This window comes from Telmatherina bonti, assembly GCF_933228915.1.
Source record: "Telmatherina bonti genome assembly, chromosome: 23".
In the NCBI taxonomy this organism is placed as follows: Eukaryota; Metazoa; Chordata; class Actinopteri; order Atheriniformes; family Telmatherinidae; genus Telmatherina; species Telmatherina bonti.
The window spans coordinates 24266251-24283698 of NC_136632.1; the positions used below are offsets into that span (position 1 = coordinate 24266251).

Here is a 17448-nt window from a genome sequence, read left to right on the forward strand (position 1 = left end):
GTTGTTCTGTCATGTCGGGGAGATAGCTGACATTCTTCACACACTTACCTTTGTTGCTCCTTCCATGGTCTTCCTCAGGAGAATGAAGAGGGACTTAAAATAAATCACAAATGTCGTCCAACCCAAACCTAAAAGGGTTCAAATGTCTCCTCATTTCTAATAGATGTCCTTTTTTTTCAGGCTAACTCTTACCTTTGTATGTAGACGGGACTCGATCTTACGTTATGCCAGTCTCAAGTGGATAAGTGATTGCAATAAATCCTTTGTTTACACACACATTTAGAAGTGAGGTCTTGAGGCCAGGTTAGTGAAAGCCTCAGCATGTCCCAACCTGAGCTGATCCCAGGTCTGCATTTTCTCATCCAGCTGTCTGATTTCCCTCCTTTTCTATTTAAAGTGAAATCATCTGGAGGATGCAGTTTATTCAGCCGTTAGCAAGGTCCTGCAACAGCCGCTGAAACCTGAAGACTCGAGATAAAGACATGAAGCGTTTACAAATCTGGATGGAAAACATTTTACTGAGTCAGAACAGCATCATCTCCCTTCTCCATCATGAATTTCCACCTCTGCAGTTTAACTGGAGGTACTTTGTCCCAGTTCCTCTTACTGGTAACATTTTGTGGTAAGTTGTGCATTAAATTTCCCAGTTTGTTACAGTAACTGGTGCTTTATGGAAAGACAGCGGAGGAATCTGAACTTCCAGCTTGATAAAGATTCCCAATAGGAATGTGAGTTTCCTGGTTGGAAAATAAAAGATGAAGCAAACTAAAGGTTTTATTCCCACGAATCCCCGTGCGGTTCAGGACAGGTTTTAAGGTCTCGAATGTCTTGGGCCGCCTTATTTATCAGACCTTCTCCTAAACTATGAAGCCTTGCAGACCCTGAGGTCTGCTGGAACCGACCTTTAGTTGTTCCAGGAGGTGAGACCACAACGTACGCCTCAGGGCTGCAGAAACTGCTGATGCTTTAATGTTTTATCTTTTTATTTTATTTAACCTTTATTTCACCAGGATAGTCCCATTTAGGTTAAGAACCTCTTTCTCCAGGGAGTCCTGGCCAAGAGGCAGCAAGAGTTACAGGCAGTTTACATGTTACAACTTAAACAGAACAATGTATGCGTACGATGTAGGTGTGTGTGTGTGTGTGAGATGAGGTGTGTGTGTTTTAGAACTGTAATGTGTTTCACTTGAGTGTGATGGTTTTACATGTATATTCATAATGAGTGTTTATAATGTGAAGCTGTTCTGATCTCTAGTCATTTAGCAGATGCTTTTCTCTGAAGTGACTCACATCAGAGAGTGAGAGCAACACAAGTGAGAAATCCAACAGTGGAGGACATTCGTAGACTGCCGGTCAGACTGCTGCGAGTCCAGATGGACGCAGATGTTGACATGTGTGAATAACTCTGACTTTCACCGTCTTCTGCCTGCTGCAGAGCTCCACTTAAATAACAAAGAGAAGAGTGTGTGGAGTTTAGATTTCCCTGCTGAACATGTCCTGGTGCTTCTCTACTTTAATTTATTTGGTTTTATTTGGTTTTATTTGTGGTTTGTGACTTTTGTTGGACTCCATTTGGATTTGATTTTTGTTTTCTAATCGATTTTCATGCGATAAAAACTCTGAAAAACATGATTTATGTCCAAAAAGAAAATTATGAAACTACATAATTTGTTGATAATAATCCATCCATTTTCTGTCTCCACCTATAATTTATAATAATAAATAAAAATGAAAGGAAATATTAAAAATGTATCAAACTGTAGGCTCTAACCAGGTGAAAATGAAGCGTGGATCTCCCGGTCATGCCTCCGCGGCTACTTGGAGAGCTTTTACAGAGAATCTGTGAAGTTTTTCAGTTCAGCTGAATCTTTGATAAAGTCAATGAATGAAGAAGTAATTCAGCGCTTTAAGTTTTATTGCTGAAGGCCTCAAATGAAATCCTCCAGTGTGACCAGTCGATTTGAGTATCTGTCTGATCAGAAGGACTGGTTTCCATGATCCGCCTCTGTCCACTCGCGCTCTGCCAGCTCCTGTTAAAGCGTGTCGCTGAAGTGTGCGTCTGCATCTTCCCCTTCTGTCTCCATCCACGCTGATTTCCCTCTTCCCAACCTCCAGCTCGCTTCTGTTTTATCCACGTTGCTTCGTATAACTCCTCCCGTTCCAGAAAGGCTCCCGTTTCCCAGCCGCTCATTCCCTGCCAATCCCACAGATCTGAAGAAAGCAAATACCTGAATGTCTGTCAGGGATGTTTATCAGGCTCTTCATCTCTTTAATCCCGATGGTTTCTGTTCGGTTCACATCCTTTTCTTTCATTTTTTCGCCTTTTGTTGAATTAATATTCAAACCCTTCCTGTCCCTGAGTGATAAATGAAGCATTAAAAATGTGATCAAAGGCGGATCAAATGCAAAAAGTGTCCTTTTCTGTTTGGATCAGGCTGGAAAAGTCGTGGGAATAAGCTCAACAGCTTTCAGCCTTTGTCAGCGTCTGAGTTGCAGAGCTGAGTAAAACACCTTCATCCCGAGTGTGAGGTGTTGAGCTCTCAATTTCTATACCAGAAATCGAAATACTTCATATCTGCAAGGAAAAAGCTAGATTTTCCTGCATTTTCCACAGAACATGTGACAGGTTCCAGTTTGGACATTAACTGGATCGCCATCCTCATCCCAGAATGTGTACATAGCCAGGTAATCGAGTTATTCACTCCAGTATTCCTGACGCCAGTGAGTAACTCAATTCCTGCGGTAGATGGAGTGGACATCGCTGGTCCGGTTGAATTCGGCTGCAGATATGGTCTTTAAGTTGCTTTTGTCAGCTGATGATGCAGCTCTAAAATCCAGATTTAGTGAAAGCAGAGCAGCAGTCTGGAGGCGATTCAGACTGACGGGATGCTTTTCAGTTGGCTGCCAAAAGAGAGAAACATGGGAATTAAAGCAGATTTATTTACAGTTTATTTGTATTAATACACACAATATTTTCCTGTTTTTTTAGCAGAGTGATGCAAAGCTTTGGAGCACATGCAGAGCACCAAGGCCCAGTTGAGTCGAGCTATACGCGCAGGACACGCAGCTTCGGTTTTTATTTAGGTTGGACTAATAGATTAACATATAACGTGTTTGACCCAAGCGGCAACCTCTGGTGGTTTAAAGTGAAGCCTATGCAGAAATGCATAAAACTGCAGTTCCCCCTTCATCCACTAGGGGCTGCAAAACCGAGCAAATCCCCATAGACTCCCATGTTAAAAAGACCAACGTCACAGCAGGAATAAACATGTTTACAGCAGGAATAAACATGTTTACAGCCTGGTTCAAAAGTCCATTTTAGGTTTAATAGATTTAATAGTGAATTTTTTTCGGCAAATTTAGGGGCGTGTCCTTTTGATTGACAGGTACCAATCTCTGGCTTCAAGTCAGAAGAACGTAGAACAACCACGGTTTTTAGCCGGTTAACAACGTGACTTAGCTTTAGCCCGCTTACCTCCGTTAGCTGGTTAGCTCCTGTTATCTCCGGGTTAGCTCGGTTAGCTCTTAGCTACAGAAAGCTCAGAGTTTGCTCGATGTCAATCATCCACCATGACGCTCACAGCCCCCCTCTCAGCTCCACCTCATTGCCCATATTTGTATTTTCCTCGCCAGACGACACGCATGACACTGCCAAGATGGCGACGAGCTTCAATTCAGCTCTTCAGAAACCTACGGGTGATGTCACAGAGGCTCCGCCCATCTTTTTTTATACAGTCTATGGTTTGACCCAAATATCAGCCTAATGTGAGTAATAATGGTTGATTTCTGGGGTTCGTGTACAGAGCATGAGGTTTGTCAATGCTCCTATGGGAGCTGCCATCTGTAGAAACCAGTAACTGCCCTCAGCAGTAGGAACTCACTCATCCTCTTGTCGTTTGTTCCTTATAAAGTTCAAAAGTGGGCGTAGAACAAAGTCCGTCACCTCAAGCCAAAAGAAAGACGTACTTTCCCATCCCAGCGAACACGTTAGACAGTAAAGGTTTTACTGCCTTCATCAGGGACACTTTGACATGTGGAGCAAATCCCAACCCGGACTTAAACAACCAACCTCGTGACTGGCAAATGATCGCTCTTCCTCCTTAACCACCAGAAAACAAATAAGAACAATGTGTTTTCCCAAAATGCAACCAGCTAACCCGGAGATAACAGGAGCTAACCAGCTAACGGAGGTAAGCGGGCTAAAGCTAAGTCATGTTGTTAAACTGCTAAAAACCGCGGTTGTTCTACGTTCTTCTTACTTGAAGCGGGAGATCGGGAACTTGTCAATCAAAAGGACACGCCCCTAAATATGCTGAATTTTGAGATTAAATTACTTTTAAATGGGCGAGTTACCAAAAAATTTACTCCCCCCACAGTTGCCATGAAGGTAAACCTGATCTATTAAACCTAAAATGGATTTTTGAACCAGGCTGTAAACATGTTTATTCCTGCTGTAAACATGTTTATATCTGCTGTAAACGTGTTTATTCCTGATGTAAACGTGTTTAATCCTGATGTAAACATGTTTATTCCTGCTGTAAACATGTTTATTCCTGATGTAAACGTGTTTAATCCTGATGTAAACATGTTTATATCTGCTGTAAACATGTTTATTCCTGCTGTAAACATGTTTATATCTGCTGTAAACATGTTTATTCTTGATGTAAACGTGTTTAATCCTGATGTAAACATGTTTATTTCTGCTGTAAACATGTTTATTTCTGTTGTGAAGTTGGTCTTTTTAACATGGGAGTCTATGGGGATTTGCTCTGTTTTGCAGCTCCTAGTGGATGAAGGGGGAACTGCAGTTTTATACACTTGCACATAGGCTTCACTTTTTACCGCCGGAGGTTGCTGCTTGTTTTTTTTACACACAACTATGAATCTAGTTAGATGTTCTAATGAGCTGTAAAAGCATCTAATCTGAGTTCGCAGGCTAATTTTGTGCCACAACGTTAAGAAACGACACATGCATCCAACATTTACTACCTGAGGACATGAATGTACCTTTCAGAAGCCTCAAAAAGGTACATGTAGTTTCCATGAAGTCCCATTATGAGTGTTAGAGGGGTACACTTGTCCAGGTTGTACCTGGAGGGACAGATTTATACTCCTGCTGACAGCAGCTTGTGACACAACATGCCCACATACAACAGATAATTCATTGAATATTTTAGCTAAAGGAGATAATTCTTGTTGGTCTTTATTTAACTCCAGAGCCATCTTTGGATGTATTCCCTGTTATTTATCATCTCACATAAGCCGTGAGTCCGCAGGATGCTTTCCTCCTCATTGATTTGCTGCTGTCTGTGCAAACATAATCAAGTTGAACGTAATCTTCTTATTTACAACCACTGAGACCTTTCCCTCGTTTACCTGAAGGCAAAAAGTTGCTGCGTAGACTGATGCTGTTTGATCGGATTATCCAACAACAGATGATGTTCTCAGCAGAAAACAGTGACTCCGTCCAACTCCAGCCAGGGATTAATAAAGGTTTGGTGTGTGAAACAGAACAAGAACCATTTTTTTTCCTCTCTCTTTCAGTCTTCTTCACTCGCCACGCCTGCTGCTGCTGGACTTTTCCAGCAGCGGCGGCAGACCCGGTTTGCATGTGTGCAGCCAGCTGATTGTTGTGTTTGGGCTGCGTCCCAGGGCTGGATCGCTGCGTGAAATGTGAGGAGTGTGAGCTGGCCTGGACTACACACACACACAGATGGCAAACATCACCAGAGTCCTGCCAGAACTCGGTGTGTGTCCGTCTTTTTCATCCTCTCCCCGTTAGATGCATGAGTTATACTGAAGAATGGGGGAGGGATGGAGTGATGGATAGAACGATGAAGTCGTGACGTTCCTCATCAGAAGAAAAGAACATGAGAGTTGGAGGAGAAGTTCACTGAGCGCGAGCGAGGCCATGGCGATGACTTGGAGTTTTATCCGCTGCCAACTGGTGCTGCGGTGTGTGTGTGTGTGTGTGTGTGTGTGTGGTATGACTGAACAGTTTCAGAATTGCTGCCAGTGTTTTGGTGTGTTTGGAGGGCGTGGATGAATGGAAACTTGTGTGGCTTTTCGTGTTTTTCTTTTCGGTGGAAGCCAGCAGTGGCCTGTGTCTTCATGCGCTTTCTTCCAGGCGCTCCACGCCAGCGTGCGCTTCGGAGGGGTAGAAACGTCAGCCAGACATTCGGTTTGAATCACTGCTGCTCACTGTTCACTGCTTTTTCTTTTTTGAACATTTTTGCACCCACTTCCTTGTTTTTCAGTCCCATTTTCTTCCCTTAAAAGGCTTTTTTTTTTTTAGGCAGACATCTGGTTCCAGTTTTTGATTCCTCCCAGAAACATTTGTTTGCTTGGTGCGTTTCTGCCACCTGAACTGGGCTCAGTGCTCGCTGCAGCACGGAAAAGTCTCATTTACAGTCAGATAAGGTACATTATAGGCTCTTCTGTAACGGAGCGTTAAACTATATGTCTGACCAAAGGAAAACAAAAATGAGTCCATTCTTGCACACATTCGGACAGCTGATTCTCCTGGAATTAACCAGATATCCTCTGATTATTATAAGCAGCACATTTAATACCAATTATTTCCAAATCAACTGGTAGGTTATTGTGTTTCTGTCATCCTCCTCAGACTTTCTCTGGCTGCAGCGCTGCATCACTGCTACTGCTACGACAGCGCTGTGTCGGGTTAGATGTCAGAGAAATGACAGAACATCCAGTTTGAGTGGTTTCATGTGTGTCCTGAATATTCAGCACTCTTCCAAACCTCAGGTCTTCTACCCGTCGCTACAAACGGGATTGTTTCTCTGCTGGACGGTTGTGTAGTGGTTAACGCTGCAGTCCCACACCAAGAAGGCCGCTGGTTCGAGCCTCATGTGGAGTTTGCATGTTCTCCAGCTTCCTCCTTCCTGTCCAAATGCATGCATGTCGGGTTAATCGATGTCACTTTAGACACGTAGAATAGAAATGTCCAACTCATGTCACTTTTTCCTCTCCGGTTTGCAGCCACTTTCAGCTTTTCATCACTATGAACATCAAAATGGCAGCACATTAGTTCACTGTTTTTCAGATTCAAGAGGTTTTTCTTTTTTTATTTTCCTTTATTTATATAAAATCTGACCCATTTGTACTCCACATGATCGTGTTCTGACTTAACACATTAATAGATGATGAGTTCTGCACAGGTCTGGTAATTCTATCTTGACGTCCAGATTGCAAATGAACAAACACAAACGTAACTTATGATCTTGTTTTGTTGCATTTTTCCAGCTGTGTGGAAAAAAACCACAAACACCTGTGAATATCTGACTCAGTCTGCAGCGGGACGATGTCTGTTCTGCACTCACTCCACGTGGCTGCAGTTGTTTCTCCTGTTTAAAGGCTGAAACTGTGATTTGCATTGAGTGCAACACAACATCTGGGTGTGCACGAGCATTTCAACAAAACGTGCTGAGCTCAGGACCACAGGAGCGTTTTGTCCTCATGCAGTCATGTGATTCCTGACTGTAACGTCTCACACTGAAGCTCTGAAATAAACTCTTTACCTGGCTTTTGTTGTAGCCGACTGGTTGAAGGGCTGCACAACGGACTGCTACTGGATAAAGATTTTTGACTTGTCACTTAAGCAACGCACACACACACACAATATCCACTGTACACTAATAAATGAAAGTTGTTTTGTCCATTCTTCCCGCAGAAAAAAGTAGGTGGAAGCAGGTAAATGCAAAGTATATTCACAGAAATGAGCTTTCCATGCACTCTCATCAGCTATCACATTAAAGTAGCTCTGTTTTTTACCATTTGAACAACTCCAAGTACTTTTCCATCAAGTTAATGTTGCAGAAATGCTTCCTCATCCAAACACAACTTCACACACAGCTTAAAGCAGAGAAACTGGAAACAAACACTGAGAAGTTGTGATGTAGAAGGATTGTCGCATTTATGTCCTGTTTGTCCCACACTGTTTTATCTGTCAGAAACTCATTTTTTATAATCAGAAAAGTGAGCTGGATTATTAAGAATCATCGCTGGTGTGCCATTTGACCGCAGTAAAATCTGTTCACATCAAAGCAAAGCAGTTCTGTCTTTTCTTCTCCCTCATTTTCCAGGTTTTTTGTTGCACGCTGGCCTGTGGTCAGCCCGTGCGCCCTGAGATCACGCTTTTTGGACGCCACTGAATGCGTTATTGTAGATGTGTGCACGCACCAGAGCAGCGCTTTGTTGTTTTCCAGCAAGGCTCGGCTGTGTCGTTCCTTTCAATCCTTTTAATGCCTGTAAAAAATGGCTGAATCAGGGATACCTGCAGCTCATGGCTGTTATACATGAACTCGAGGCCGACTGGGAGGCTGTGAGTGAGGAGTGAAGAGAAGGAGGAGGGAAAGTACTGAAGCAGACTTTCTAAGCTATTGGCTACATTGAAGCTTTTATGGACAACAGCAGGGACCCTCCCAGCCTCTGATGGCTTTAGCAGCTTACCTCACTGCTCTCCACAGCCTCGTTTTCAATTATTCTCTTTATTTCTAACTTCTAAAATGGGCTTTGTGTGTCAGCTCTGTGGAAACAGGTTCGGGTTTGATGGCTTTAGCATATGAAGGGCTTTATGTGAAGATTCACTGACTCACAGTCGTGCAGTAAATGAAACATGCTCCGTTTTGTTTCTTCACTCCTCAGGTCGGATCAACTTGCATGTTTCATACAGTCCAAGAGGAAAACTCGTATTTCTTCACCTCTGAAGCCCCTCGGCTATTATAGAACATTTCTGCCTGGAAAAACATTGAATCCACAAGTTCTTTACCGCTGTAGTTTCGTCCCAAAGGATGAAAAGCAACTGGGAGAAATCTTCAAAACACTGCTTTACCAGAAGATCCAAACTCCAGGAAAAAGACTTAAAAACATCGAACTGAAACTGATTTTAAGTAAGTCAACACCGACGTGATTAAACGTAAAAAGCTGGTTCTGGATCTCTGACAAGCCGTGCTGTAAAATCTGAGCTCACAGCTTCAGGATGCATTCACATCAGGGTGGTCCTAGTGGGGACCCGCTTCAGGGCGACATTATTCTGGTCTGAGACCGCATTCACGCTGCACTTCCTGAACAAATCAAACCTTTTTAAAAATGTGTTTCAGTCTCCACCATAGAGCAGAAAGCTTGGTTCTGTATGAGGTCCTCGTTGATCAGATTTCTATCAGAACTTTAATCAAATTCTTCACCGTGACTTATTTCTCCCAACTAGAATCACCTGTCGCCCCATGTGTGTGTGTTTTGGTTGTGTTTCCCGCGGTGCTGTGTACTGAACCCACAATCCACTTTTTATAGTCCGCTTGAAGCGGACTGAGACCTGGGCTTGTAGGCAGACAGAGTCCACTTCTTTGATCCGAATCAGAATTGGTTTGCACATTTGCCCCCAAAGGAAGCGGACTTTCCCGGCAAACCGTTACAAATAAAACAAACTGATGTGAACGTGGCCTCATTCGGACAAGATTTCACCATAAGACCCAACCAGAATGGCCATTTCTCATGTTGCCTTACAATAAACAAAGAGAACAATCCAGTCCAGCACACCCGGCCTCCAGTACCCCCCATCCCACCACAGCTACACAACCACTATGACTCGCAGTGTCAGAAATCTTTACATTTATCTTATAAATCACATCAGAAATAATTGCTCATATATTCCTGGGTTTATATATTTAGATATAATTATTGGTTTTTATAACAGTTTTTACATATTAATGCTGGACCTGGTGAGGGGACCAAAGAAAGGAGACTAAACAGACAATGTAAATGTAAAAAATGGGACAACCAACATGCATGTTATAGCAAACATGCTGGAACACCTAAAATGCAGGGTTTTTTGTTTGTTTGTGTGTGTGTTTGGTCTGTTGTGTGTTATCAGACATGGTGTGCATAAAAGTTCATTCAAACTCACAAGCTCAGCTGATAAATTCATGACCAACATTGGAGCATAAAACAGTTTAAACTCATATAAAAAATGCATTTAATAATAATCATAAAGCTAAACTTATTGTATAAATACATGTATTTTCAGAATGTTCTGGCGACTCCCTGACATGATCCCGTAACCCCTGTGAGGACTCTCCCGGTGGAAAGTTTTCCTTAAGAAGCCTGAAGAACTTTTGAAACCTTGAGTGCCGTTCAAGTTAAAATATGCAAATAAATCTGCTGTTGGAGAAAAACTGAGCAGCAGCAGAGAGGCTGCTGGGTCATCGGGTGAATGGTGGAGCCAAGCTTGAGTTAACACTGAATGGTGCCACTCTTGCTGTCTTCCAAATAAACCAATGTTTATTCCTTCAGGGTTGATCAAACTTGATTTGTGCACATTATCTGCAGTCTGCTTGTTTGTGCTCAAAACGTTTGGATGCTTTCCAAACATGTCTTCCTAGGCCGTCCTCTGTGATTTGAGATGGACGGCTCATCAATGAGCTGGTTAGTCTACAGAGATTAGACGACCTTTTCACACCAGATGATGTAAACCTGACGTCTCCCATCTGCTTTTGTTTTTGTTAGTGAGATGCAACATGAATAAACAAATTGTACCTGAAACAGAGAAAGTTCAGATGTAACCTTATGACCGCTGATGGGTGAAATAGGAAATATTGATTCTCTTGTTACCCTGGCACTTAGCATGGGGAGGGATATATTAAGCAGCAAGTGCTCTGTCCTTGATGTTGACATGACGAAAGCAGAAAAAATGCTATAGTTTGACAAGGGTCACATTGTGCTACAGAGCTGGGTCACAGCGCCTGCACAAGGGATCTTACAAAGAGTAGTCCACAGAAGGAAAACCAGTTAAACATATGATTATTATGTGAACTGAGTCAGTTTATAGATAATATTTTCTTTCATGTGGAAGAGTTAAGGTGTAAATGTATCTGAGGAAAACATGGCACTAAGATGGATTATGGGTAAATGCAGTAGGCAGTGATGGTGTGATGCTTTGGACAAATTGTCCTTCCTCTCATGCTTAACATGGTCATCATCAGCGTTTAACTGATACTAAACACTGACATGTAAAACCCATTACAGCAACTGCTTTTCTTTTTGACTGAAGCCTCTTTCTGTTGGCAGTTTGGGGCAAAATTACTTCAAAAATGGTTTTAGGACTACAACTTTGAGCATTTCGATCATATCAAACAGATGTTTAAGATGATTGATAGAAAAAACACAATCCAGTGAACAGGATTTAAAGCAACTTAATTTTACAGGCTTAAAACCTTCTGCTTCTGACATGTTTTGATGGCAATGATAATAATTATGTACATTTCCAGAGCCCTTACACTGGCAGGGGAGGCCAACAAACCAAAATTCACTATTTTCAACATCAGACTGACTTTTACTGCTTGGAGAGAGCTCAGAGAAGAAACAGGATGCAAAATGGATGCTGAAACAGTTGTCATTTGGAGGTTTCAAAGTGAAAAATTCTTCCATAGTTCAGTGTTGTTGCTTTAAAGAATGCCAGACTGCCTCTAGAGGTCAACATGTAGATGTGTGATGATTAACAAGGGGACCTACTCAGTGCTCTGTTGGTGGCCATGATGTTGTGGTTTATTGGTACAAGCTCAAACAGTAGACATGACCCTCTGCTATATGTGGAATTGGACGCGACCATCAGATTAGGTCAATAAATCCAGTATATCTTGATCAGTAAAACATGATGAAACGTGCTAATACAAGGCTAGTGGCATCATATTTGCATGCTAACATTAGCATTCAAGATACAGAAGCCAAAAAAAAAAAGCTCTTTTTACTCTCTAATATGTAAAGATGTGACGCTTTTAACCTGCATATCTAGAAGTTGTTTACCTATAATGTATCAAAAGCCCGTTTGATAATAAGGACATTTGTGGCGGTTTTTTTGGATTATTTGGTTCTGATTGTCTTTACAGATTAATTGTTGAAAATGAAGATTGATTATAGCCTTCAGGGTGTAAAACGATGCGATGATGTAGGTTTTTGTTGCTTCCCTGCTCCAGCAGTTTGTCAACTTCTTCACTGTGACCCTTTCATGTCAGCCAGGTGCGTTGGAGCAGGCAAACAACCAAGCACACCAGAGTTTGACACCCATGCAGAGGGTTTGCTGGTGTTATTTTATTGTTTGTGCGTTGGTGGTCACAGCTGTACACAAACCTACTCTGAGGTTTGCGTGTTGCATTTAATCTGCATGAAGGGATGTGGACTCTCCACAGGAAACCTGAGGGCTTTAAAGCTTTCAAAGCACCGTCACGATTAATGAACTAGGATGTCACAAAGATAGTAAAGAGCACCACCAATGTAATAAGAGCGTAGACAAATGAAGTGGCATGAAAAGCGTTGGGATAATTACAAACACACTTCTGTCAACACTACCGTCGTCCTTTCAGACTTCCTAACTCCTGAAGGCTTCCTGCATGTGTGTGTTCATGCTTTTCACTCACGTCTAGTGTGTGTGTGTGTGTGTGTGTGTGTGTGTGTGTGTGTGTGTGTGTGTGTGTGTGTGTGTGTGTGTGTGTGTGTGTGTGTGTGTGTGTGTGTGTGTGAGCACAGGTTGAGGCAGCAGCCCATGACAAATGAGTGTTTTCCGTTTTTTCATCAGGGAACATGAATGCCTCCAGTGTGTGGGGCTTTTATCCCCCCCCAATTCAGATATTCTTTGGAAGCATCTGGAGGATTTAATGGGAGAATAAAATTATTCTCCAAAGATTATCTTCCACCTCAGAGCTACATTTTTCTGTTTGTGTGTATGAGAACAAGACCGTACTTCTCCCATTCAACTATTCAAACATCTTCCAAAAGCTTCAGGAAGGATTGAGTTAGATAATGAAAGTACTTTCTAACATTTTTCCTGCATATCTCTCCTCCTCACCCACATATTTGCTACAGGCTGAGTTTTTAATCTTGTGGATCATTTTGATCTCCTAAATCACTCAGTCATCATTTTGGATGAAACAGTTTTACTGCTTCTGCTGTGACTCTGTTCCTTGACAGGGTTCAGTATTTTCCCACAGTATACACAACTACTTTCCTTATAAATGTGCTTTTCTTGCTTTTTCCTTTGTGTTTATTTCATCAGGGTGTTTTCAGGCCTTGGTAAAGTTGTAAAATGTCTGCTGAAGCACATCAGCGTGGTTGGAATAGTATTTTGGGTCATAACATTTTAAAAGTCTGGTTGTTTTTGCCCTTGTGTAGTCAGACAATAGATGCAGCCTTTTGGTTCGACAGCTTTCCAACATTTTTATATTTCTTTAGAAGACGTCATCTTACCTCCCTGAAAAACATGAAATCTTTGCTGAGTTGGTGCCAAAACACAGCAGAGAGGGATGGGGGAGGAGCCTGCTGAGGGGTAGAAAAACAGACTTTTCCTTTAAGCTGCGATGACATCTTGCATTTGTATTTAAATGTAATTTTATTTTTTTTAAAAAAGAAAAAAATCTGTAAGAAAGTACTTGATTGTTAAAGGTAGAGTATGTAAGATTTTCAATATTTAAAAAAAAAAATAAAAAATTAACTGATAAAATAACTACAATCATAATTAGTTATTTTTTTTAAATATTGAAAATCTTACATACTCCACCTTTAAGATTTACTTATTTCTTATCTGCTGGTCTTTTCTGTTTTCTGTCTTCTTGCTCGATATTGGCGGCATTAGTTCTGAGAATGAACCTCCGATTCACCATGTTTGGTCCTGACATCTCCTGCAAACTGAGACGCTGTTTCAGCTCCAACCTGCAGCAGGGACAGAAAGAACTGTTTATCTCCACGAGTTCACCGACACTGCAGGGCAACAAGGATGCCAAAAAGTCCCGTCTCACAGGGCGCATTCACACTGCTGCTTTTTGGTTCACTTTAAATAAACTCTGGTCCACTTCCACTGATTGTATGGTCCATTTAGAGTAGTATAAATGAACTTGCACACTGGCGTGGACCAAATAAGGGAACTCTGTTCTGCCTGGGGGAACCTTGGTGCTCCTGCTTCTCATGCTGCTCATACTGGGCTGATTACTGTGGAAACTGTTTGGTTTTAGCACCAAAGTAGTAACAAACTAAATAAAATTGGTGTTACGCCATGGTTTACTTGCAGTAAACTAGTTGTCCAGTTTTCCACGTCCTGCTTTTTGTCAGTTGTCGTTCGAGGAATATCACCATTATTGTTGTAACTGGGCAAAGTTAACTGGGAAATTTGGTTTGCATGAAGCCAAACAAACAGTTTTCCAGGTATGGCTTACGTCGTCTACATTCAACCAAAACAGCTTTTCCTAACTGAAGGCTTGTTGATGCAGGCTGTTGTTCTGCACAGGGGGCACTCCATCTCACTTCTGCATTTGTCACTGAACAGTTATGTTCCGGCCAGCAGGCTCAGAAAGTGGATGTGTTTGTCAGTAACTCCTGCTATATTGTTCAACATGTCTTTTTACCACACTACACATTTGTCCTCAGTCGTTCTGTGGTGTTCAGTTCTTCTTGCCGTGCGCCGCCTTCGTTTAGGTCATGTAGATTTAAAGGGGTTTGTTAGAAATGTTATGCAGATGATATGTGGCTGTGTATCTCTTGCATTAAGTTGATCAGATATTGGATCGTTTACATCAGATGGTTGCTTCAGCTCTCTGTAGGTTTTGACCCAAAGTTCTGTCTTTGATTGAAGATGGAGTTTAAATCTGGACATGTGTGTAAAATTTGTGGATAAAGTTGCAATTTAATCCCATTAAGATTATTGCAGTTCTGAACCTGCTGTGGTTTATTTCTTGGTTTTTTGGTTTTTATGTCCTTTTTTTCTTATGTTTTTACTTCTTTCTGCAGCACTTTGTGGTGTCTATTCTTGTCGAAAGCCATTTAGATAAAATGAACTTGCTTAGTTTTACTAAGCCTTTACATTTCACTCTTAAAAAAAAAAAAAAGCAAACAAGCAAGCAGCCTGGAGTTGTATTCACCCTGCTCCTGCAGGATAAAATGTATTTTCGGTGGGAGATGCTGGTCTTAAGATCAGTTTGCTTCCAGAGCTGTGATGCCTGGAGGTGAGTGCTCAGCCGTGTAGAAAAGACAGCAGTACTCCCAGCACAGGCAGCGAAATCAGGAGAAAATGTGATGAATAGTTTGAGTCGCCAGAGACGCTTTGCTGCCCTTAAATCATGATTGGATTTAGAAAAGGAGACCTAACAGAGTCTTATTATCAGCAGCCAGTATGAGTGTGTGTGCATGTGTCCTGAAGGCAGCTGATAGCTTTGCTCTGATGGTTTTCGTCTGCTGCCAACTGCCCTCGCACTTTCTCCCTTGAAATTGATTGCAGACTGAAGTAGGTGGACTTTATTTGGCGTCTCCTCGATGACTCTCAGGACCCCATGATGTAAGACAAACGTCTCAGAGAAAGATGAGCCTTTGTTCTCGTCACAGCGCTTCTGTGAATCAGAGCTCATCAGCAGGACCTCCATTAAAGATGAGCAGCGTGTCGCTGGTTGCATAAGAGGCCTGCATAGTTTATTTAGATGGATCTGCGTAAAGAAACTGTGATGATTTCTCTTTGAACTGCAAATGGCCATGAACCAGAGATTCCTGCTAGTCAGACGAATAATCCTGCATAGTTTTATTGGTTTTTTATAGAATAGTATTCATATCTTATCCATGAAATAGGATGACTTGTACGTTTGTTAACTCTAGTCCAGGTGCATTGCATCTTGCATTGATAAGGAAATTCTGGGTCCTTTGCTTTGTTTTACTTGCAAAGTTGATAATTGTTAATAATCTTCTAATATGAATGCAGCAGCCAATGAAATAGTCTAAATCAGTGGTTCCCAAACAGAGTTATCACAGGGAGGGGGGGTGGCAAGGCTAAATAAAACTTGGGAGCTTTTACACTGGATGAATTTGTTAAAGTACTCATAGGAAATTATGATAAATCAACAAGAGAGACTTCAAGTTATAAAAGAGAACAAACTATGATGGAACATATCTGTCCCTGCTTGGCCACTAATAGTAATAACCATGGTGGGTAATATTGAGACCACAGTCTTTTGCATGTACCAAAATATTATCATCTAATATAATGAAGTATGAAGCCAAACAAGTTACACCACCACTTGGGGACTTTTCATCCTGAACACAAAGAAAATCCTGCAGGTTACTTTAGAGATAAACTATCCAACAATCATATATAGCAGAGTTGTTTTACTAAAGCAGCATCGTCTCGTAGAAAACTCAACTCACCTGAAGTAGTTTGCAGATTCCTGGTTTAAAATGTTTCACACTAAAGCAGAAGAATGGATAATAATACTGACATGGGTTTAGTTATAGTTACCTCTAATACAGCTGCTAAAACTAAAGACGCATTTCTTAGTATGTTTCTTTGGTTCGTGAGAAGGGAGGGGCGGCTCGACATTATTGTCGTCGATGAAAAGGCGGCCCTGCAAAAAAAGTTTGGGAACCATTGGTCTAAATAATTGTTGCTATTCTTTTAACATCTGCTGTTAATATGTTGCATCTGTTTGTACGGTTTGTACAGTTTACAGCCGGCGGTCTGTAGGGTTTACAGCCGGCGGTCTGTAGGGTGTACAGCCGGCGGTCTGTAGGGTGTACAGCCGGCGGTCTGTAGGGTGTACAGCCGGCGGTCTGTAGGGTTTACAGCCGGCGGTCTGTAGGGTTTACAGCCGGCGGTCTGTAGGGTGTACAGCCGGCGGTCTGTAGGGTTTACAGCCGGCGGTCTGTAGGGTTTACAGCCGGCGGTCTGTAGGGTTTACAGCCGGCGGTCTGTAGGGTGTACAGCCGGCGGTCTGTAGGGTGTACAGCCGGCGGTCTGTAGGGTGTACAGCCGGCGGTCTGTAGGGTTTACAGCAGGCGGTCTGTAGGGTGTACAGCCGGCGGTCTGTAGGGTTTACAGCCGGCGGTCTGTAGGGTTTACAGCCGGCGGTCTGTAGGGTTTACAGCCGGCTGTCTGTAGGGTTTACAGCCGGCGGTCTGTAGGGTTTACAGCCGGCGGTCTGTAGGGTTTACAGCCGGCGGTCTGTAGGGTTTACAGCCGGCGGTCTGTAGGGTTTACAGCCGGCGGTCTGTAGGGTTTACAGCCGGCGGTCTGTAGGGTTTACAGCCGGCGGTCTGTAGGGTGTACAGCCGGCGGTCTGTAGGGTGTACAGCCGGCGGTCTGTAGGGTGTACAGCCGGCGGTCTGTAGGGTTTACAGCAGGCGGTCTGTAGGGTGTACAGCCGGCGGTCTGTAGGGTGTACAGCCGGCGGTCTGTAGGGTTTACAGCAGGCGGTCTGTAGGGTGTACAGCCGGCGGTCTGTAGGGTTTACAGTCGGCGGTCTGTAGGGTTTACAGTCGGCGGTCTGTAGGGTTTACAGCAGGCGGTCTGGCGGTCTGTAGGGTGTACAGCCGGCGGTCTGTAGGGTTTACAGCAGGCGGTCTGTAGGGTGTACAGCCGGCGGTCTGTAGGGTTTACAGCAGGCGGTCTGTAGGGTTTACAGCAGGCGG

The 17448-nt window shown here is 42.7% G+C and overlaps 1 protein-coding gene across 1 annotated transcript in view; it reads left to right on the forward strand.

The window, feature by feature from the left end:
• The window catches only part of LOC306773529 (plexin-B2-like), a 270463-nt gene that overhangs the window by 116185 nt on the left and 136830 nt on the right, over positions 1 to 17448 (forward strand). The window lies entirely within an intron of this gene.